The sequence below is a fragment of the Cygnus olor genome, chromosome 5, assembly GCF_009769625.2.
Source record: "Cygnus olor isolate bCygOlo1 chromosome 5, bCygOlo1.pri.v2, whole genome shotgun sequence".
Classification (NCBI taxonomy): Eukaryota; Metazoa; Chordata; class Aves; order Anseriformes; family Anatidae; genus Cygnus; species Cygnus olor.
The window spans coordinates 50,687,600-50,711,480 of record NC_049173.1 but is presented as its reverse complement, the minus strand read 5'-3'; the positions used below and the strand labels follow the sequence as shown (position 1 = coordinate 50,711,480).

At 35.6% G+C, this 23,881-nt stretch overlaps 1 long non-coding RNA gene across 1 annotated transcript in view; it reads left to right on the top strand.

Moving 5' to 3' along the window:
• LOC121071347 overlaps nucleotides 1-23,881 on the top strand; it is a 284,653-nt gene that overhangs the window by 100,517 nt on the left and 160,255 nt on the right. Inside the window, exon 3 of the long non-coding RNA XR_005820541.1 lies at nucleotides 6,143-6,191. This is a non-coding gene — a long non-coding RNA (uncharacterized LOC121071347). The remainder of the gene's footprint in view (nucleotides 1-6,142; nucleotides 6,192-23,881) is intronic.

Sequence of the window (23,881 nt, the reverse complement as noted above, 5' to 3'; positions counted from 1 at the left end):
TAGTTGGTTTGATCAAAATTAGATAAGCCCATCTTACTGAGACTTTATGTGTGAATGTTGGTTTCATGTAAATTATCTATCTGTATAAACCCTAATACTTCTCTATGCATTGCTATCTTTCTAGATCTTTGCATAGTAATTTTTTCTTTCATACTAATAGTATCTACAATCAAACAACTATAACTGAAGTTATATTAAATACTTCTAACCTATTTACTTGGTAACTTAACCTATTAACTTGGTAATCTTAACACCAACCTGGGGGTACTCACTATTTGTCTTGAATAAGCTCTGTAAATTCCTTACATGCATTACCCAGGAAAATGGTTTTGTTATTCAGTATTTTCTGTCTTTCAATCCAGAAATGGTTCTCCCCTTCCTTTTCTTGGAAATCTACCCAGTCTATTTGCAATACTTTTCTACTTTAATTTTAAGCTGGAATGGAATATGGCTTGCATCTGTAGCAGAAGCCAAAACTGCAACAACTAAGACTACTGTGTCTTATTAAAACAGATTAATTTTAGATGAGTTTCTAGGGAATGCAAACCCACCCAGAATAAAAGGAAAGGATTGTATAATCAACAGTGGAAATGTTGATGAAGTGCTAACCGAAACGTGATATCTTCAACCCTCAAGCATTCAGGTTACTGTCATTGGCATTAACAGGATTTTTGTTCACACATTAAGGAAAAACAAGTCTATAGAGCGTTAGCAGCCATTACTACATATTAGTCCAAATGAATAGTAACAGAAACTAAAGCTACCTTATGCTTTTCTTTCCCACAAGTGGTGTACAATCATTGGTAGTAAACACAGAATAATACAGGAATGACCATTCACAACCTTATTCAAAATGTTAGTTTGTATGTAAGCGTGCTTGTTTCTCTGGTGAGATAAGTTTAATCTGTTCTGATGATCCTGTTCTGTAGCCCTACGCTTGTCAAGATTTCTGTAAATGTTCCATCATGTCAATATGCATTTTTTAATTTTGAAAAAGTTGCTTTTGTTGTAGCCAGGGCTGTAAACCCAACATTTATAAGTCACCTCCTATCTTTCTAAGAAGCAGTTTCTGCCTTTGTTAATGCACAAGGAATTTATATCAACAGAACAAAATCACGGGACTTGTATGTTCCTAGAGGATGAGGGCTAGAATTGGTTTTATTATCTACAGGTCAGGTTCAGAGATCATCTGAAACATCCATGTGCATAGTTTACCTTAATGCTAGAGATGATTAATAAGAGTATGAAGAAAAAAAAAAATCTTGCATAAGAAAAAAATCTACAGCTGTTTTAAAATCTCCATGGAAACAGAAATTATGATCATTCAGACCTTTAGAAATGATGAACATTTCAGTGTTTCAAGCTTTGGCCTTAATTCCAACTGAATCCTTAAGCTGTCCTAATTTTGAGATCCAGGTTGTTCACAAGCAAGTAAAATCCATCACCATGAAATCTGACTTAGAAGGCCCTTTTTTTTGGCTTCTTTTATAACATACTGTGGCAGGCAGGTGATGGAAGTGCAAAATGGAGAGTGGTCTCATACAGACCTCTCAATGTTCTGACATTATCTTGTCCCCAGACAAAATCTGCATCCTAGAATGAAGGATTGAATAGATACATTTTGCAGTTGCTTATTGGTGAGCCGTCACTCAGTGATGTGGTAATGCTAAAGAAAACATTCAGTTCCTCCTAATGATCATTTTCTCCTGGCAGGATATCTACTCGTACAGGAATATTTCCAGCCTTACCCTGCAATTCTGGGTAAATGAAATATTGTCACGCACACAGAGCTGAATCTCAGGTCAGGTGTGGTTCAAGTAACTAAATTTAACGCTGTTATTGTTGTATAGTTCTTATGTGCCTTTAAAGATAGAAGCTAGGTCTCAGGGCTCGTGGTGAAGGGCAGTAGCAACAGAGTGAACATCAGGCAGCCTGTGACAGGATTGCTGTGATGAGCCACCTCTGTTGGCAGGCTCAGCGTGGGAGCCCCAAAGCGAACAGACACAGGTAGGGAACAGCTTAATTCCTTTTCAATGACTGGTATGAATACTCACTAGAAAGTGATTTTTTTTTTTAGGTAAACATGTGTGTCTACAGAAACTGAAACAAACTTTGCAGGATTTAACAAACAGCTAAGAAATATTTATCTTACTTGAGGAAACGATACATTAATGTTTAAGTGGCTTTGTTTCGTTAAGTGACTTGGTGACGTAAGTGGCCAGACATAGCTATCTTAAACAATCAGAATTTGACAGTTTACAGATTTTCCCCCAATTAATCAAGTAGATTGTTGTTCACAAAAAATATATCTTAATCTGCTTTCAGTATTAAAAACCTTCTAAGAATTTTTCCTGTGAAAAAAAGGTCCAGTTTCTCTAATATCATTCTTTAGCACAATCTAATACTAGAATTATTTTATTAATATTATTATTATTATTATTATTTACTCATCTAAAAGTAGGATTTTGGTCTCAGTTGATCACATACCCTCCAGTTACAATCTGTAGGATAGATGGATGTTTTTACATGATGACTTGTCACACCCTACAAAAAAATGCAATACACACTCTCTGGTGTGCTTGTTCCCTCCTTTGACTGGATGGGATCCAGATGATCAGTCACATGTTTTTCTGCCTTTGACTTCCTTACTTTAAAGGTAATCAATGCCATCTAAAGTGCTCAGTTTTGTATACAGTTAAGCATGTATCTCCCCAGTTCCAACTTTCTTTATTAAAGATGTTGTACAGTGCTGCTTGATGCTGTGCATTTACCTGAAAAGGTTCAGGCAAAAGAAGACCATAATTTAACTAAAAAACAAGATATCGCTTTTTGGAACAACAAGGTTATTCTCATAGATAATGAGTGAATATCTGTATTGCATTTATATCATTGATTCAAGTTGCATAGTCTTCTAAAAATTTTAAAGCTTTCCCTCAACCAGATGAAGAGTCTTCTCTGTCTGTCTCTTTGATATGAATAGTTACAACAAATTGTCTTTCACAACGGGTACACATTCAAGCACTGCAGGAACGGGAAGGAAAGCTTGCAGAACCCTGTGGGCATCACACAAGATTTTAGTAAAATATTATAAATCATACAGTCACAAGAACTGTGTGAAATAGTCTGAATCTCTAGCAAAATCAAAGTGAACATCGGGTATCAGAATTAATGATTTTTGTGAGCGTCCTGGGCTCATTAACACAAAATCAGATCATTAGCAGGAATTTCTGACTCCTTGCCTATCCTCCTTATCTTCTGTGAGAGGCACTCGTCTTCTCTTCCCAGCAATCCAAGTGACACTTACAGGCTTTTGTGGTGTTCTTTTTGTTGTTGTTTTAATGGGGGAATTACTGGAGCTAATTTAGGAGGTTGTTGGCCCTAGGAATACTCTGTGGAATATTGCACTCTCAATCCTTTCCAGTCAAAGTGATAGTATTGTAATTTAGGATGGCAAACAAAGTGTGAGCCACAAGTAGTCTGGAAAAGTATTCAACTGAACTGTTTAGCCTAGCAGAGAAAGGTGACAAATGCATGCTCGTTATGTGTGTCACCCTGTTAAAAACTACTTTTGTGCTTTATAGTATGATATCAGGTACAGTGAAGCCTAAACGAAATGTTTTCTGTAAGTAAACAGAGAGAAAAAGAAAAAAAAAATCCTTTGCTAAGTCCAAAGTTCAAAATATACTGATTTTGATTTTTGAAAGATATAACTATCATAGAAAATAAATGTGAAAATTAATAGTGAAAATTAATTTCTCATTTCACTTCCAATATGTAAAAAAAAATAATGAAATACTAATACCGATGCAGAAAATAAATGGAGGATTTTAGATAATTCCAAGAGATTAGGGTTTCATCTTTTTTTTTATTACCATTAAATACTAAACAGCCTCTTAAAATGAAAAAAAAAAAAAAAAAAGAACTTTTGCTTGTTTTTCCTCTGTATTCTCTGTTTCAGCTCCTCTTGCAATCAAGTTTAGGAGATTTGTTACTAGCAGGTTCATGAGAACTTTTGTCTCCTTAAAAAAAAAAAAAAAAGAGAGAGAGAGAAATGTGAACACAAAGCATTTTCAGTGTCTGCTTTTCACAGCTGATGTCCTTTAATTCCATAACTTTATTTGCCTGAAAGTCCCTGTTGACCAGGTTTCACGCTGTGGTTTGCTTGAAAATTATGGAATATTCACACTCTGAATGTGACTCTAGAGACTTGTATTTTTGTGCATGCACTCACATCCACAGCAAAGAAAAACCTCCACTGACTCTAGTAATAAATCACCATATTACAACCATCAGGGCATTTAATTTACAACTCAAATCAATTGGGACTTGCTGATGCTAGACAGTAATATACTGTCAGTTTAAAAACCTGGATATTGCAGCTCAATGCGGATGGGCTGCCAGTCAGTAGAGTGACAAAGCGACAATTTATGGTTTGTAAAAATACGGCAGATAAATTGCAAGAAAATGCACTGACTTCAGCAGCATAGTGTGTGCAATATGTTTGTGCTGAAAGGACTGGGAAAGGTGGGAAAAAAATACCTCTAAGAAACTGAAATATTTTATTCACTTTAATATATGCTGGTTTTAAAGGATCTGTTTAATGACTGAGACATTTAAAGAAAAGTAGTAAAACAAAATGTATATACTGGATATTGTCCTGGAGAGTCATCTGATGTAAATGGATGTAACTTCCCTAGAGCTCACCTGAGCTGTATGGAAGGGTGCTAAGCGCAATGCAGAGGGTGCAGATGGATACAGTTCATGCTGCATGCTGCTGCTATTGCAAGAAAATAGCTAGGGGTTTATAAGAAGTAGGATAATTCTTCTTAGTGGTAAAGAAACATGAAGAAAACAAGAGAAACAGATTTGTACCTAGACAAAGGCTTAATATCTCAAATGTCATGGTCAAAAAGAGGAACAATCCTTTTGCACTCTTGCAAATGTTTTTCTTCTTGAATTGAAAGAAAAAATGTACATACGGCTGCTACTTCCATTGTACCTCAGTTTTGGACAGCAACCCCATATAACTTTTGGTTTTCTGACCTTGGTGTTTTGTTGTTGGCATTATTGGTGGGGTTTTTATTTATTTATTTATTTTATTTTTAAGTCTGTCTGGAAATGTAAAAATAGTTTTAAAAAAGCTGCAAGTTTTCTCCATACCAGCACTGGCCAGGCCTGGACAAATGGCTTCAGCCATAAGATGGCTGAATCACATCACTGCATGTGATTTATTTTCATGAGATTTGCTGCTTTTTCCCTCCTTACAAACAATTTTGAAAGAAAAGAATTGATTTGCTTGTGCATTTATGACAAGGTGAAATGTTGAAAATATTAATGCATATGGCATGCAAATTATGAAATATCATGTATAGTGAGTATGTATAAAGCATTCTTTAACCTAATTTGTAGGAAACTGATTTTTTTAAAGTAACCTATAAATAGGAAAAGGAGGCAAATTTGTCAAATAACACTTAATTGGTGTATTTTTAAACAATGAACAATCTAGTTAGCTTAGAAAAATCAGCAACCAGAGTTTATATAGAGTCATTTTTACATTACCTCTTGGAGTATACATAATTCACATCCTAAACACATATTCAGCTGCGTTGTACATTTTTAGTGCTGTTCTGGTCTATTGCATACTGTAATTAATGTGCATTTTCTTTTTTTGATTGAATTCGACTGCCTTCAAAAGCTATTAGAATATGAAGTCCCCTACTACACTCTCCAAACAAAAGAATATTAAAAAGCACATTAAATGATTCTTGCTGTACACCACCCCACTGTAACTCGATCTTGACCCTCAGTGTTATTTAGTTTCTAAATTAGAATAGGAGGGTTGTTATTTTGTACTCATATCTTTTCAAGAGTTAGCCATTATCCTGAAATTCTCAAGTCTGATGACAAGAAACATGATTTTTTTCACATGAATTATTTCTGATAAGACCAGTGGTCATAGAAAAGTCACCATATAGCTGTTAGAAGTGGCACAGGGAATTATTTAAGTGGCATAGAAGTGGAATTATATGAACTCCTTTAATCCAGGAGTATTGTCATCATTTACACATTAGGACACGGTAAACTATTTAGCTGTTATTTATTCAAAATATTTATACTTTTTTTTTTTTTTTTTTTTTTCCAGAGAGGTCATAAATCTTCAAGATATTTGAATCATTACCCTAACTGCATAGGTAAGTAACATGGGGCTCATGAGATTTAAGTAAATGCTTAATGGTCTCACAGTGACTCCAAGCAAAATGGAAAAATACTATGTCATCTGACTACTTCTAAGTGCAGTAGACATTTTTCCATCATGAAATGGATTGTAATTGACAGCATTTTTCAATAACAGATAAAAGGACCTTCATTCTTCAAAGACTTATCTAGGTAGAAGTCATGATAAATATGTAATTCAGAAGCTCTTGAGGTCCAATAATTCTATTTTAAATCTTATAGCTCTTTTTAAAACATTCAGTATTCCCCAAATTCCAAATTAAATTCTAATATGTGTTCTGCCTAGACACAGTCTTGCATTTCTACTGAAGCCAATTCTTGCTGGGAAAAAAAAAAAAAAAAAAACATGCTGATTTGTATTTTTGAATGCTTGTATATTTATTTTTTTAATATATATTTTTTATTTCAGAGGGAAAAAACACATTCAATAAATTCACATGAATCAGGGATATCTGAAATACAGATTGAAGTTTTTTTTTTCTCTCTCTGTTTTTCCTTATTCAGCTAAGTAAAGATTTCTACTAGATGTTGCTGAACATAGTCATTAAGAGTTAGGGTTTTAAAAAAATCCAGTTTCACATCAATACTGGTCCTTTCTATTGTGAAATTACTTTTTCTACCTCATTTAATGTTAGAAACTTGGCAATCATTAAGCACTTTTATTTTTAACTTCATTTTTGATAGATGCATGTGTGAAAAACTTGAAAATTACAGAGATGGTTTTGCTGCTTACTCCGTAGTAAGCTGCTGCTTTTTAGTTTGCAGGAAGATGCTGAAATAATACAACAAACTACAAAACTTTCAGTAACTTATAAATGAATTCTCAAGAGCAGCTGACAGGTGTGTCTATGACGGTGATGTAATGCATTTGTGCCAGCAGCCTGGCAGTGAGAGACTTTGAGGAACCAGGATTCCAGCTCAGAAAGCCACAGCCTTGCTAGGGTTTGTAAGCATTTGTCCCAACCTGTGCAAGACATTATGTGCACAGCTGAGACCTTCTAGGGATCAGCCAACCAGGGTAAGTAGCCCACCTAGTAGTAATGAGCTCATTAAGGGACATTATAAACGGAGCTTGAGGAAAAGGGAGGTTTTCCTTCTTCCCTCCCTCCCTGTTTGGTAGCTGCTTTTTGTAAGAGTGTATCTAGGAATTACTACAGAAGCTGCACTGCATGAAAGGATGTAAATTTTTTGCTTATAAAGCCTTGGTGAAATGCATCGGTCTGTGCTATCAGAAGTGTGTTTTATCTGTTCTGAACTTCTATTGTGAACTAGTAGATGAGGACTTTTGCTTATTTTCCTCATGAAATTAGTAAGGCAGAAAAGAAACATAATTAGTGGATCAACTCCTCCTAAATGTTGTTTAGGGTGAGATTTAGGACTATAGAGTCAGAAAACAAAAGCCTGAAGCTACAGAATAGAGGCTGGCTGTCATAGGAATGGCTTGGGTGCTGCTGTTTGGTTACTGCAGGCCTCCATTTACACCTGGGAGGGCAAAGCACCCTGTGCTGGGCTGGTGGAGCTGCTCAAGTATTGTAGGCCAAGGTATTGATGTAAGTTCTTAAAAATGATAAAGGAAAAATGTTTGGCATAATATAACAGAAGGTGAAAGGGTCAGTCCTTTGTTTGATAAAGTAAGGATATGTCTCCTGTCAGTCAGTTGGCTATTCTTCTCTTGATTTTTTTTTCTGCAGCAGGTAACTATAACTTCCTCATGGTTGCATAGCAACTGAACCATGACCACATTAGTGTTTAGCGGTAATTACAGCTTTACTGAAATTGTTTCAACAGAAATAAGTCTTCTCTGCCCATCTTTCCTCCCTTCCCTGGATGTAGGTTATTTACCAAGATTTTGGCTTCCTCTTTGAGATGAATGGCTATCAGGCTGAATAAAAATTAGCAGCTGTGCAACACCTCATTAATAAAGCAGGTCTGTTGTGCTCTATAAGTGATAAATGTGTAAAGCTTCCCAAATGATGAGGGTACAGACAGTCCTTTGCTCATCTCTATATACACATATTAATGGTACAGCCCAATTAAAATTTACATGGGTATCTCTGAAGGCTGCCATTCCAAGTATCAAGAGGTATTTATGCTCTAACTTGCAAAGTGGAGACCGTTAGTAACGGATATTGTTGAATTATCAGTTGTCCCTGGAAACAAAAGGCTTTCCAGGCTCTGTGCATAATGATGAATTTTAAAACAAAGTGCACTGCTAATATGTATTACTTTATCCTCCAGTTAGATTTTGTAACTTTAAAATTTGCATTCTGGAGGCATAGTCTTTCTCCTAAGTGGATACAACTTTCACTGCATTTTGAATTGTAAGCAACCAGACTTTTAATAAAGTTGTCCTGATATGGATGAGACAATCTCTGCCGTGAACTTTCATTTCTGCAGCCTCTCTCTACTCAAAAACAATACTTTGCAAGACTTATTTAAACTTTTTAACCTGAAGACTTAATTGGCCTGCATTTTTCTCTACATTCCATGCATTATCTTATGTAAGGTGAAAAATACCAACAGTATCTTTACAGTTTCTATCTACATCCACCTGTAAGTTTCTTAACTTATGGAAAAACAGTACTACAACTTGTTAGGATCATTTCACAGAAAGAACAAAATGATTTTACAATAGCAGCTGATGTATAACACAAGAAAAATAAGAATAAAATATTTTAGTATCCCTTATCTACCTGTTCATCAATAACTTTTGCTGAATCAGTCACTAAATACACAACAAATTCATACTCAGGGCATTTCACCAACCTCTTCTTGAAGATATAGCAGTACTTTGAGGTTGTATCCTACATTCTCCTGCATTCAAAATGAGATAACAGTAGGAGGGCTTTTGTCTGATTCTAGCTAGCAAACTGTGCTAAATATCTTCCTTGACTGAACATGGCTTTTCAGTCAGATTTGCAATATAATTTGAACTAAAAGAGAATACTGGTGTAACATACTATTTACTGGACTGTTTTACTATACCACCTCTAATGTGACTGGTATCAGGAAAACAGACTTTTCTTCCCTTGCCCTTCTTTAATTAGTGATGAGCTTGATTAGGACTTAGAAACACAACAAGTAATATTAAAGTCAGTATGTTCCTCTCTTTTTTTCATTATCAGACTTTGAGTAGAAAAAGGGAATAAAATGATTGGTAATGCACCTGGAACCCTTCTTATTTTCAAGTTGATTGATACTGCTACTACTTATGGTAGGGTTGGAAGGACAGAGACGAATGCTGCAATCCACTCAATAAAATTATGCAACTAATGCATAAGTAACAAATTGGCTGCAAATGTGCTTAAGTAAAAGCAGACCTTTTCTTTTTATTCATTGGTGTACATAAATTTGGAGGAAAATTCAAATCTCTGGCAGCAGTAATACATCATTTTTATCTTTGTTTCCAATGTCCTACAACTGTACAGAAAGGAGCTCTGCCTGAGGTGATATAGAGCAATACAAAGAATGTGCTATAATCATAAAGTGGAAATAAAATTGCTCTCTAATCAAAAAGACATTTTTGATGTCTTTCTCTATAATTATATTACTCCTGCAAAAAAAAAAAAAATGTGTAAACATCAAATCCAGGATTGAGCATGGTTAAAAACCCCCACAGGAAATACTTTTCATGAGACTCTCACTCCATTTAAATAAAAGGTAGTATATATCTCAGTGAGGAGCAGAGCTCGAGATAGACTCATGAGGGACACTACTGACTAAGTAGATTTTGTGGGCTCAGAACAGCAATCTTATCTGTATAAATGGGTCTTTTGATTTAAGATTGATGCATAATGGAAAACCACTGTGCTGGGTGCCTCTATAAAACCTAATTTTCGTTAAGGATTCTGGCTCACTCTTTGGTGTTTTGTACTGATTTACTTATTTTGTTTAAAATGTACTCCTCAGTAAGCAATTCCATTCTGTCTGACAAGTGCTGCAAAATCAGAGCACAGGGACACCTTTTCTTCTGATCAGTTTCTTACTAGACAGTATGTGTTATCTGACAAATAACTGCATAACCATGGTTTAATCTCTTCTTTGTCAGTGTGTTTTATTTTTTCCATAATGCTTTGAGACTCAATTGCTCTCTCCTCTATGTCCATTATTTTAATCTACTACTGCTGTAACTATGCTTTGCTTTTGTTTTCCAGGATCAGTGTAGATCAAAGTTTAGTTTTCCTAAACAAGGAAATACTGAAGTGTTCTTAAAAATAGAAAAATCAAGGTAGAGCTCTAGTACATCAAGTTCATACTTCTATCACAGACATCACTAGCAAATTCCTAGAGATTTAAAAAGTAAAGCAAAAACACTTTTCTCAAACAGTTGTGTTCTGAGAAGGAATAAGTTTTCTTGAAACTTGGAGCAGTCACTTTTTATTCTGAAGCACAAATATGAACCTTAGCAATCATGCTTGAAAGTCAAAGATATACAGAATAATAAATGCACAATTCAGTTGTGGTACCTCGCTTTTATCCTTTACTTGTATGTCAGTTGGAGCCTAGTTTTCAGTCCAAAGTGCCAAGTTCTTTTTTATGTACACTGTTTGATTTTTTTTTCCTTCGGTGTTTTTCTGCTCAGTCTCGCAATGCTGATTTGCTGAGGTCTTGAACTCCTGCTGTTTTCTGTAGTTGACAAGGCTAATCCATACAATTCTTCTATACATACTAGTGTTAAAGGAACAATCACTTTCCTCTTATCTTTACTACCATGTAAACTCATCAAGGAGACTGAGTCAATACGGAAGTGTTGATTCTTCCTTTACTTTGGATATCAAGGCAGAGACCCTTAAGTGATGCACAGTAGGTTTATCTTAGAAATACAATGAAGCTTGCTTGGGTTTTACTAGAGAGGGATGTAACCCATATCCCAATTAACTGTTTATTAAATGAGGTGCTTGATGGGAGCTCGCTGCTGTGCTAGGATAGGGACATTGGTTTTGACAGCAGTAAGAAAACCTTTTCAAATAAGCTATGGTTAAAGAACATTGCCTCTGATTGACTAAACTTTGAAGAAGAAAAGCAGTGTTTTACTGTGGTAGAAACTGTTAAACATGGTGATAAATACTCTGCATAGATTAATAAAAGATTATCTTGAGAAATTTTAATATTATTTCAATGTGAAAATTAATTATAAAACTAAAGTCCTATTCAATAGAAAAAATGGAAGGATACCTTACACATGAGCTAATGTTTTTCTACTGTCTTCCTGTAAATGTCCAGAAATACAATGGATTTTGCTTACTTCATATGAAATCTAGAGGAAATCTAGGAAATAACATACATGAGAGAGGTACTAAAGTGGAAATCAGAAAAAGAAACTGTTTTGTCTACTGCGTTCTCTCTTGATTCTTCATGCAATAATGAACCCCTTTTCAGTGAAAATAGGCATTATACAATAATACAAACTGACAAGAGAGCTGTAATAATTATGCAGGATTTGAAAGGCCTCGCATACTCAGATGACAGGGATATAAAGGAAATGCTATTTAATGCTATATATCATGATTTTATATTCAGGATAAATGAATAATTAACGATGATGGAACAGCTAATGAATAACATCTTTGACCACAACAGAAAGAAAATTCCTAATGCAGATCTCAGAACCAAATTAGACTGAAGAATGCACAATGCACTACTGACTTGCACATCAAAATGTTCAACATGTTAGATTTTAATAGGAGTTGTCCAAGTTAGTGACTATGAAAGTTCTAGCTTCTCCTGGTGAATGAACATCTGTTGAAGTCTGATGCACCATAGTTACAGAAAATGTTACCTACAATTTTTAATATTTGCAGTGTTTTTCTCTTTGTAAAGTCACACAAATGCCTAGAGAGAAGGGAACAGGAAGATCTAGCTAGATCTCCATGCCACTGATGCTGTTATGCTTTGGTTATTTTTTTTCCTGGAATTGTTCTTATATTCTAATAATATACATTGTTCAAATATCCCAAATTCACCCAACCATGATTAACGACTTTTCAGTTAAAATGCTTTTTCCTAATGTGTGAACTTTATGTTCTTCAAGATTACTATTACAAAACTGTGGTAAAACAAAAATCAAATTAGAGTAATACAGATGATTACTGCTATAACCACCTTTCTATGTATGGGGAAAACATCCTGTGTGGTTTTTGTTGCTTTTCCACTTCTGCATATTTATACCTTAGTATGGCAGGAAAACTTGAGAGTAGTATACCCATTGAGGCTGTAATAATGCTGAGTGGGCGAAATAAGTCCCTCGAGTATCTTGAGCTTAATACATTCATGAACTAAGTTTACCTCTTTTTTCCCTCTGAGGCAAACCACTCATGACTTGAATTGGCTGAAATCCACTGAAATCTGTAAGCCTTTTCTTCAACACCACCTATAATCAGATAACTATTCCATATTTCTGCTTTGGAGTTGTCTTTTAATGGACACAGAATTCTACATTTACCTTATTATATTTCCTTTATAGATTATTTTTTCAAGTCCATTTTGAATTCTTATCACTTTTCTTGGAAGTGCTGAAGATGTTTCTCAGGTGGATGACATTCACAACTTTCTGTTCTGTTGTGCAAAACCTTTATTCAGAATATAAAAGAATTCAACTAGAAACAAAACTGTAAAAACAGTTGAAAAGTCTTCCTAGCTTCTCTAACAGTAACTAGCTACAGTTTGAATTTAGATTTCCAGCCAGCTGTGCCTCCCTTATTTCACCCAGTTATATTTCTTCCCTTCACTTAGAAAAATGTCATATGAGACAATGTCAAATATCAGATTGATTTGACTGGATTTGTCCTTGAGAAATCTTTTTCAGTTACTTCTTAGCTTAATTTCAAAGGAAATTAGGCTTCTGCAATCACACTGTGTCTGTTCTTCCTGATTAATAACCTCTTTTCAACCAAGTTTGACATTGACCAGAGGGATAGAAATCTCAAATATAATTAAATCTCTGTGCACTGCAGGGAAGTAGGCAGCTAGGTAAATGAAAAGTGCCTTTTATAAGATAAAGACTGAAGATTCAACTCATCCAGAGACTAGAGAATCCATATAGGGAAGATGTTACTAATTGCCTGACCTTGGAGAAGTTTCACTGGGTGCTCAACATCTTATGGACACCAGAGCCATAATAGCAGAGTGCTATTCTATATAAGAGAAAAAACGTACTTCTGATCTTATCCATGTTTGAGTGAAATACCTCATGTTTTGGTACTTTCTTCAGGCATCAAGGTTAGTGATAGGTTTATAACTTTTCTGAAGTTTAGATGACTGTTTACTCTTTATTTCTCTTGAAAGTTACCTTGCATGATTTTTTGCAAAGAGTTAGTAATGGTTCAGAGACCACTTCTGAAAGTTTGTTAATGATTCTAAACAGGAATTTTAGCAAGCTGTACCGATATAAATACAATCCATATTCATATGTCTGAAATGTTACCTTATTAGCTTGTCTTTTCCTGATAATTAATTTTGCTATCTGATTACTTTATTTCTATGAAAGCTAAACTAAGGAAGTTGTCTCTCTTCATATATTGTCTATTATGTACATAACCAAACATGGACATAAAAAATACTCTTCTGCTTTCCTTCATTTTCAGGAATTGTATTTTGTTGCTTTTTATGTCTCTAATGTTCTTTACCTACATTGCAGCCATTACTCTTTTTACTTTTCCTTTGGTAGACAACTATTTCCATTTACTACTGAATCAAAGAAGAAATAAAGAATTCTTGACTTTCAGACTAATAGTGAGGCTTTGATGCAGACATACCTCTGAATTGTGGTTCTACCATGTGTTAGTGTAAGTTCTCCATTATTCCTTTTACAGTTCATACTATATTGATTGGCTAACGCAGAGCTTGAGATAGAAGATTAAGAGGCAAGTCTTGATGCTGTACAGATTACAGTTTACTTAGATATTCAAATATTTTCCAGATGTCTTTTGTTTCTCTAAATGTTAGTTTCTGTGGGTAGAGTAGAATTCAGTTTTAAGTTTATCAGGGCTTATAACAGCTATGTTAGGGATCAGTACAGACTTAAATAATAGTTACCTTATATCTATCTTCAGAATATGCACATATAACAATGAAAAAATAACCTTTCTGCTTACACAAATGATGTTTTGTGCAACTATTCCTTTAACACTTGCTTTGCTATTACTTGTAATCTACAATAGAAAACAAAATGTACATAAGTAAAAGGTATATTAATTTGTTTTATTTCTAATATCTTACCAAGACCAAAAAATACAGAATGAAAAAATTACTTATTTTTGTGTATTTCTGTTCAATTTTCTGATGGCTGAAGAAAGTTGTCTGCATAGCAAAAGGGCAGATGGAGCTGGAAAATTAGTCTGCAGAGCATGGCTAGTAGTGCAAGCTGCAGATCAGAATCACATGCTGTTAAACTGTCCCCAAGTCCCTTTCTTGCTTTATTTTACAGTCTGCTGAAAGATGCACAATTCAGGAAGGAGTTCTGGCAGTTTAAATTAACACAAGCAGAAAGAAATCCTTTAATTTTGCCTAGTTAAGTTAGCTGCTTGTGGTAAATATTTTTCTTTCATCCCACCAAAATGCCTTTGGTTTTGCTCATGGAAAGTCTTTACTATATTGCCCTAATTAATAAATAAAGCTTAAGATAATGAATGAGGGAAAGAAAAAGCAGCTTAACTTTTCCATAAAAGTTGACAACATTGACTATACATACAAAAGTGTTCTAATAAACTGGCTTCAAGAGGCAATCAAACGTTATTCCTGAACTCCTAAAACTATACCAAGTCTCTGTCTCTGGTAGACAAAAGCAGGGATCCAAGACTTGAATGTATTCCTGAGATTGAATAGCCTGCTTTTATTTTCAGTTTTGGGTTGCATTTCCTTGTGTACATACAAATTCATTAGGTTATTACTGAGGTTCCCAATTTATATTGTTGCTTAGTGAACGGATGGTCTTGCTACTTCAGGGACTTGGGCAAGGTAATTCTGTACTTAGGTATTATTCATGATTCATGATGACATAGATAGCATGGCCAAAGTATGTCAGAAATGGTAGGGACAGTTTAATTTGTCAACTCCAGTTCCTGTTTACTACAGGTAACCACATCATGCAATCCATTTCAGAACTGATAGAGTTTTTCCTTAGATGTAGTTCAACTAAGGGGGAATTTCTGACAGAAAATTGCCCAATGCCTGCAAAATCAGCAGTTTTCTACTTTTTCTTTCCCTTTTAAAAGACTAATATTCTCACATATACTGTTGAAAGCAAATTCCCAACCAACCCTTCTGCTGATTTTTTTATTGTCCTTATTTAATAGCTAGCTAGATAAGTGAGCATAGCAAAGGCAGAACTATTAATTTAGAGTACATAACGGCATCTCCATTTCTGATTGTAGGCTGAGGAACCACACTATGCATTTGAATGTACAAATCATTTTAGGAAATCCTTAATTATCCAGAAATTCTTTAACTGTAGTTATTTGAGGTTAAAATCAGAAGTGCACGCATCAGTAAGATGAATCCAAGAACAAGATTGTTAAAGTTCTGAACTTGATGGCCTTTCTACAACCTTAGTTAATTCTAACTTTTGGAAACTGCAGTCTATCTGGTATGTTCATACTATCCTGTAATACTTGCAAGTGTAGAATAATATTTATATAACATTCTGAGAAACTACTGATGGAAGAATACTTCTAGTTATCAGGCTTTTCAAAAGGCAAGGAGTAATCTTGGTACCTTCTTGTGTTTTTTTCCAGTTGTAGATAGCATATTGACATCAGTTACTTTCAGCTGGAACTGTTGCTGCTATGGAAGAGTTTCTTATTAAGTGCTTGAGAAGAAACCTTGAAAAGAAGTCAGAATTAAAAAAAAAAACGTTTCTGTTTGGTTCCACTTGCTTTCTGAATGCAGAATTTCTATTACTGAATTGCACACACACACACACAAAAAAAAAAAAAGGAAAAAGATGTTAAGACTCCAGCAGATATGATTCAGTTTTATCCCTGATAAATAGAGCTGTGTTAAAAATACATAAGGAAGTGAATGAACTCTTTCCTTTTATGATTAGAGATGTGACTTATCTTATTCATCACAAATTAGTATTAAATTTGTTTTTAGCACAGCTTTATAAAATGATCCTCTTTGTTTACTTACCAGTAGTAATCTAGGCCAAACTTCAGTGATAATGAGAACTCCAACTAGATGACCATGCTTCTGGCAGAATATCATGCATTTATTTGTACAAATAACCACCTACAGCAGAACCTTTTAGATATTCATCAGTAAAACAATTGTTTCCATATATACAGAAAAAAGGCAGCAAAACCAATGAAATGCAGTTTTATTATACTTAAACCAGTTCTCCAAAGAATATTAACTTTTTTTCCACTATTTGATCAGTTAAAACTACAGTAGCTAAAGTGTAATACACATTACTAAATATTAGAAGGAATTAGATTGGGAAGGCTTTTTCAACATGAATTTGCCATACTTGCATTCAGCTGACATTGTTAATCTCTTTATTTACTTCACTATGCATGTACATATATTTGTATACATACATATTTATCTGCTTGTGTAAATATATTAGTTGTATTTATAGAAGCCATATTAAGGGTAAGCCATATGATCAGGCTGATATGAATGTGGCTTGGCAGGATGCTGGTAGCATCCACTCCTTTCACAGTGGAATTGCTGCTCAGCCTCTGCCAAGTTTCAAGGTGTGATTGAATGGATGGAACATGCTGTGGCTCAGCAGATATAATGTGCTGTTATTTGGAGAGTTCACTGTTGAATTTGTTTTTTAAAATCAGCAGCTATTCATGCATGGATTCAGTTGCAGCATCCCATGTCTTAAATTTTTACCTGGTAGGGAGGATTCAGGACCTAATTTATGGAACTAAAAGGAAGAGAAGAATCGGTCCTTGCCCTCGAATGAAAACCTACCCACAGAGTATCTCTGCAGCTGCACTTGCTAGAGGCAACAAAGTCCAACTATACAGGACATCATATACCTTTAGAAAGATGAATAAAGGTAAAAAGCTACTTTATGGCCCAGTGGATTGTTTTTCTCTTGGACAAAGTGCTCTCACTTGTAGGGCTCTGAATACGTTCCCTTTGTACTTAATGAATAATAAGAGTACAAAACAAATGCAGGCTTTGAATACACGAGAAACCTTTTCTGTGAAGAAAGTGTTTCCTTCTAGATGATCAGTTGCACTATTCTAGGTGATTATGCAAACTCCTAATTCATTAAACAAGATCTTCCATGCTCTTTATCTGGGAAAGGGAATTACAGTGAAAAATGCTGGGAGTTATAAAACTAGAATGAATAGTAGGTATAGATATCTGTACCAGAGTTTATTTGTATCTTTGTGTAGGTGGATTTGTTTTGCTTTTATAGAGCCATTTGCAGGATATTCTTCAGTGTATTTTGTCTCTATTTTATGATTCTCTACTGAAACTCCAGAAGAAAATGCTAAAAACTACTGCATACATCCTCTAAAACCTTCTATAAGGATATATATTTGTATGGCATTACAATCTCAGGGAACTATTCTTTTGATGTCTAGAGATTTCAAAAGCTGTACCTGTTTAGCCCTATAGTAAGAGTTCATTCAGCTACAATGAGATGTAAAAGCAGTGCTGTCAGAGGAGGAGGGCATAGTTTTCACTCAGATCCTATGGAGATGCACACCAGTGTTTGGTTAGTGAAGCTACAATGAAATGGTAAAACTGATGCCTTTCTCAGGCTTCTCCTCGATTAACTGGTCTGAGATCTTCCTTAAGATAAAAGTATATGGGGAACTATTGTTTTGGTGTACCTGTGAACTTGGACATGACTAAATTGGCAATATTTGTATAATATTCAGAAACTTCTAAATGTTGACACAACTATTACTGGAATGGGATTCTAAACATCTTTGACTCCCTTGAGAAAGAGAGCAGCCCCCTGTAGATATGATAATCATGCAAAGAGCTTAATCTTTTACTATTAGTGTGTGCAGATCAGACTAGAGTTTAATTTTATAGAAAGCAAAGATATTTTGACAGTAATTTTTTCAGTTGATTTTTTTCAGTAGTAGTATTGTGATTATGGAAGAGTTCTGTATAGCTTTAATGGCCATAAAGTGGGTGGGGTGGGTGGGGAACATTCACAGTTCTTTAATACATTTACTAGCTCTTCAGGTGAGATCTATCCGAACATTCATAATTGGCTGACTTTGCATTTATAGATCCCTAACTTAAAGGGACAATTTAAAGGGACATTGTTAATATAAAAGACTTGCATATCTATCTTGGCCCCTTAACGCAGAAATTAATCCACTTTGAAATTATTAAAAAAAAAAAAAATCCATGCAATAATCACCAAATACAAATCCTCCTTTCCCACTTCCTATGTAGAAACCTGAGTAGATTAGTAAAGCAATGTGAACAAAAGAGAATATGCTCTGGAACAAGAGGGGTGAAATCTCCTACATATGTGAAATGCAAGATTCTTAATCTTTCCTCACTTTCATGTCACAAATCATTTAAATACTAAATGGAGAATTATACCTTGTTTTAATTTTCAGTACATATTCAAAATTCGTGAGTTTTGATTAGAGGTAGATATCTGATTTGTACAACACGAGAATTGCGTAGTTCTTATAAAGGAATGATAGAAGATAGAGCTGTAAGGAGCTGTTATAAATAATTCATAATTGCTGTGCCTATGTTAAGTATGTCAAATCAGCTAATATTGCAGCTCTTTAACAACAATAATCATAATTTAATATCTTTTTTTTATAAGGGCAGTGGATGTCTAGCAGATAGCTTGCAAGTAGAAAACATTCCGGTACCATTAGGTGAGAAAATCACATTGGTTAATATTTTACAGGCCGTGTAATATAAGCCTAGTTAATTAGAATGTTTCAATGTTTAAATTACAAAATCAAAGATAGATGCCCCCCAAAAAGTAAGCAAAGTAAATATAAAATAAACCAACAGTAGCCAACTCCAAGCAGTTGCACATTTGTCTGCTTCAAAGAGGCTTTCAGTTACAGTTGTAATTTCTGTTGGGGTAGAATCTTTCATTTCAAAGCTCTTTTCAAGGAAATATTTTTTGAGCAACTCTTCTCTGTGTGTTGTGATATAGGAGGGAGCCACCTCTACAAAAGCTCTGCTCTGAGCTTAGTGTTGGACTGTACGCTCTCCAAACATTGCTCCCAATCTGAATTATTTCATGAGTCCCTGAAGTGTCACGGCTTTTTGCAACAAGAAGCACTGTTTCATTAGTGGCAACTTCAAGGTAACAAAAGCTTAACCCCATTTGTACTTAGTTGCTTATCAGAAGCAAGATTTTTTTCTATATTTCATCAGTAATATTTTCAGTTAGTTTAAATGCAAATAACAGGTATATGATGTAGAGAAATATAATTTTGTCAATATGCTGCTGGGATGAAATTGTGTTCTTAAACACTAAAAATAGTGCTGATAAACATGCTAGCCATGATGATTACCAAAAAAATTGTGAAGAGCAAGGAAGTTTGGACAAGTATTAATCTAAACAAATGCTCTAAAACAAATAACCAGTAAGAGAAGGTGAAGTAATCAGTACAACAGATGTCTATAGTGAAGATGTTCCTTTTGATGTGTCCATACACCTAGAGTTCTGAAGAGTTGGCTTCAGGGCTTCAGTCAGCCCCAGGATAATCCAGAAAGACAGCGGTGTTGGTGAGGTAGACCTGGCCAGATATATTCGGGGATGTTTTTTTTCCCCAGGACACTGGTGACTGTCAATGACTTGTTAGATGCAATAAGTCAAGTTTACAGGAAGACACAGTAATCTGTTCCTTGTTTATCTAATGGTACATCTTTCTGCCTTTATCAGTTAAACTGATCTTCAGATTTGAGATAAGGACCATATTTGCTATTAAAAAAAATAAAAATGACATTTACCCTGTATGTTTCAGTGTACGTGTTTCACCACCTAGCTGCTTCTGTGTGCATTTCATTTAATCCCCTCAGGCTTTTCATTGTTAGGCATTTTAGTGTCATAATCTGCCTGCCTGAAGCTGTATTTATTTGAGGGACTGATGTTCTTAGTTAAATTTTAAGTTGAAACGGGTGAACAGATGAGATCTTATCCTCTGCATATCATAGTTAATTGAGTCAGTTTATTTTTGTCTTAAACTCTGAAATGGATAGTTTCAACAAACATTTTATCATTTACAGCAGCCTTTTATTTGTCCTTGTATTAACAAAGGTAATCACCGATATGTCACTACACATGAATCCTTGTTTCAGCTCAATATTAAACCGTAGTCATTAGTATCTTCAAACCAAACTTCTCTGTGCATCAGTTCTTTAAGAAACACAATTCTTTTGTTGGAGAGAACCTTTAAAATAGTAAGTTTTGTGTGCTGTATGTTTCCCAAACATCCACAGTAGAGACTATCTAATTTGTTACACATCTTATTTGTAGAGGTTGACCTACAATAACAGTTCTTATATTTCCTTATTACAAACTACAGGATTTGCAATACAGCAATCATGTTGCAAAGCCTGAGAATCTAAACGGATTTTGAAGGAGGGAGGGGGAAGAGGTTGGGGGGGAATTATGTGCCCACTGCCTCTGCTCTTCCTTCCTTTTGAAATTCCCTCACTGGCAGTTAAGAACATCAGATGTTCTGAAATATCCTGGTTGGTGCCAGCTGACTGTTCTGCCCTGCAACCTGGGTGATGTGCTGGTCAGCCTCTTTACTGCACCTGATTGCTCAGCTAGAAAAACGGAATAGTACCTAAGATGTCCAGGAAATCTAAGACTGAGCCCCAGGTGGCATTTGTAATTTAGAAAAAAAAAAAAAAAGTGCTTTTATTTTGGTAGTTTAGGGGGCATTGTTTGAAATGCAGCTACTTCAGTGAGTAAACAATACAGTCCAGAAAGTTTTTCAGTTAAATGTCAATCAGACTTTTCATTTAAGCCAATAAGCAATTTAATTCAATTCTGTAATTTCATTTCTATAAATATTACAAAATTTTGCTCTACATTTACTATATAAAATAAAACCTCATACCATCTAGCCCCTCTTGCAGCATTTCTAGAAATACTTGAGCCAGATATGTATGATGAAATCTAAAACCTCTCAAGTCTATCCAATTTACCTTTAATTGTTGTTTACATGTGTACTGCATAAGCACACCTATCAAAGGGAAATGTAACTCTGCCCTACAGTCAAGTAATGAAGACAAACCACAAGTAAAGATACAGTAAGAAACAACTCCTTTAACTTTTCAATTTCTGAAGATCCTGCTTGAGAAGATCCCCTTCTCAGGGGACCCACTGCATATCTCCAGGTTGCCTCTAGGGCAGAAGCCTGAGTTTCTTATCAACAAACAAGCAAAGAGCTGGTGTAAATATTAGATGCAGCATGTGCCCTAAGCATGAAAAAAATAGGATGCTGTAGCTGTGTTTCTCAGATTCTGTCACAGTTCTTCTGTCTGGGCATTGTGTGGTCTCAAGATGAGCAGCTGCCTTTTCAGCAAACTTATTGCTTTTTCACCTAAGCACCTAGAAAATTTTCTTCAGCGTTGTCCAGGAAAATCACTTGTTTCTGGTGTTGGTCACTGCAGTGAAGAATATTTGAGTGAAACATGGTAGGGAGGCAGCAACTCCTTACTCACCATGGGTAGAGGGCAAATACAGACTATGTAGTTATGTGTATGTACTCATATATGTAGGTATATTTGTATTACATGTGTAAGTAATTGATTTAAACCGTAAATTCCAAGGCAACCTTGTATGTAGCCTTATTTGTCACATGAGTAAATTAGAGCTCTGGGAATTGTTACGGTGTAGAAAAAATCTGGCACAAAATGGACCTGTACCAGTGCTAATAAACTTACTGGCCTCTAAAACAAGGCAAACGTGCCCCAAGTGTAAAGTGGTTGGAGTGTTATCTGGCAAGGAACACTATCCCATAGGCCTTTTTGTGCTCCAACACCTTGCCAGCAGCACATGCTTTCTTTTTTGTCCCAACGAATGTGTAGACACTTCTGTAGTCACTTCAAGTGACACCAGTATGTGCTTCCTCCTCAGATTGGCAATCTGAGTGCTCAGTGCTGATAGCTACTATTTAACATCAAGATCTTGAATACAAGAATGCCCTTTGTTCATATCTGTGCTAGGTTTCATAGGGAGGAAAAAACACCTTCCTTGCCTTTGTCAGCTAGCGTAAGCTTCTTTCATAGAATCACTTGGATTGGAAGAGACTCTAAAGATCATCTAGTTCGAACCACCTGCCTTGGGCAGGGACACCTTCCACAGTGTTTTTGAGCAGGTCGCTCAAAGCCCCATCCATCCTGGCCTTGTTTCTTCAGAAAGAGTGAGCTGTTCCTTCATAGAGCCTGCACAGCATGCTTGCCTTTACCCGTCTTCTGTGCAGGCACCTGCATCCCAAACTGCTGTCTGCAACAATAGTAGTGGGGAATGCTTTATTTCTCTGCAGAGTACTTCTTGGGAGAAATAGGGTCATAATGGGTTTCCAGAGCTTGTTATGTGTGGATGGCAGCACTTTTGGTGTTGTGCCTAGTCACAAAGGCTTCCCTACAGCGTGAAGGGAAGCAGGATTGGATTAGGAAGGTGGAGAAGATGGAGCCCATCCTTGTGGTTTAATGTTTCCCCAATGAGCCTTCTGGACTGCTCTGGAGAGCCACTGAGCCTCTGGTGCCTTTGCAGGCTCCCCTTGGGAGCATGTTACTTCTCAGCACTACCACATGCGCTGACACAGTGTGTTCCAAATACACAGTTTCTACAGGCTACCCTGTTTTCATTGCTTTTCCCTCTACTATTACCTTTCCTCATAGAACTGCAAATATGCATCAGAAATATGCAAAAGATTGAAGATGAGGTGGTTCTTCTAAAACAGTAAAGTTGGAGCGAAGATACTAGAAAACCCTTTGAACTACATTATTAATCTTTGTTATGCAGCTGACTCTTTCTTCCTTTACATAGCTTGAAGGAATTGTCCTTTCCTTTTCTGTCGGGAGGTCTTTGCTTTATAATTTTCTCTTCAATCTCCTCTGCCACTGTAAAAAGACTGTTTCATAATACCCTTGAAGTCATTCTGTCCCCAGCGGGTGCTTGACTTGAGTTTAAATTCACCCCCAAGTAGATATGTTATTTTATGTACTTCTGACTCTTTGGAGAGCTGCCTTTGTAGAAGTCTCTGAGCCTAGGGGAGAAAGGCCGTTGTCTTGTAATGGGCTCTTTGATTTCATCAGAATGGTTGTGTATACATTTCTGGGAAGTTGGTGAAACTGGATTTTAATACATGTCTTGGGACAAGGAAGTAGAGTATGTCCACTACAGCAACTTAATATCATGTGAGTTTCAGGGTAACAGTCTTTTCTCTGATGCAGCAATGCACTATTTACTGCACAGAGTGAATTTCTGAGAGATACCTTAGAGTGGCAAAGAAAAACGTAAACATGAGGGTACGGATCAGGAAGGCAGTACATGCCATCCTTCAACAAAATTGTCTCAGCTCTATCTTACAACTTAAAAACCTTGGTTTGAAGCATATTACCTTATTTTATTAACTCACTAGGAAATGGCTAAATGTTTCACTGGTTTCCTAAGCTAGAAGATTGCCTTTCCTAGATTGTAGGACAGCACTTACAGTGGCTTCTG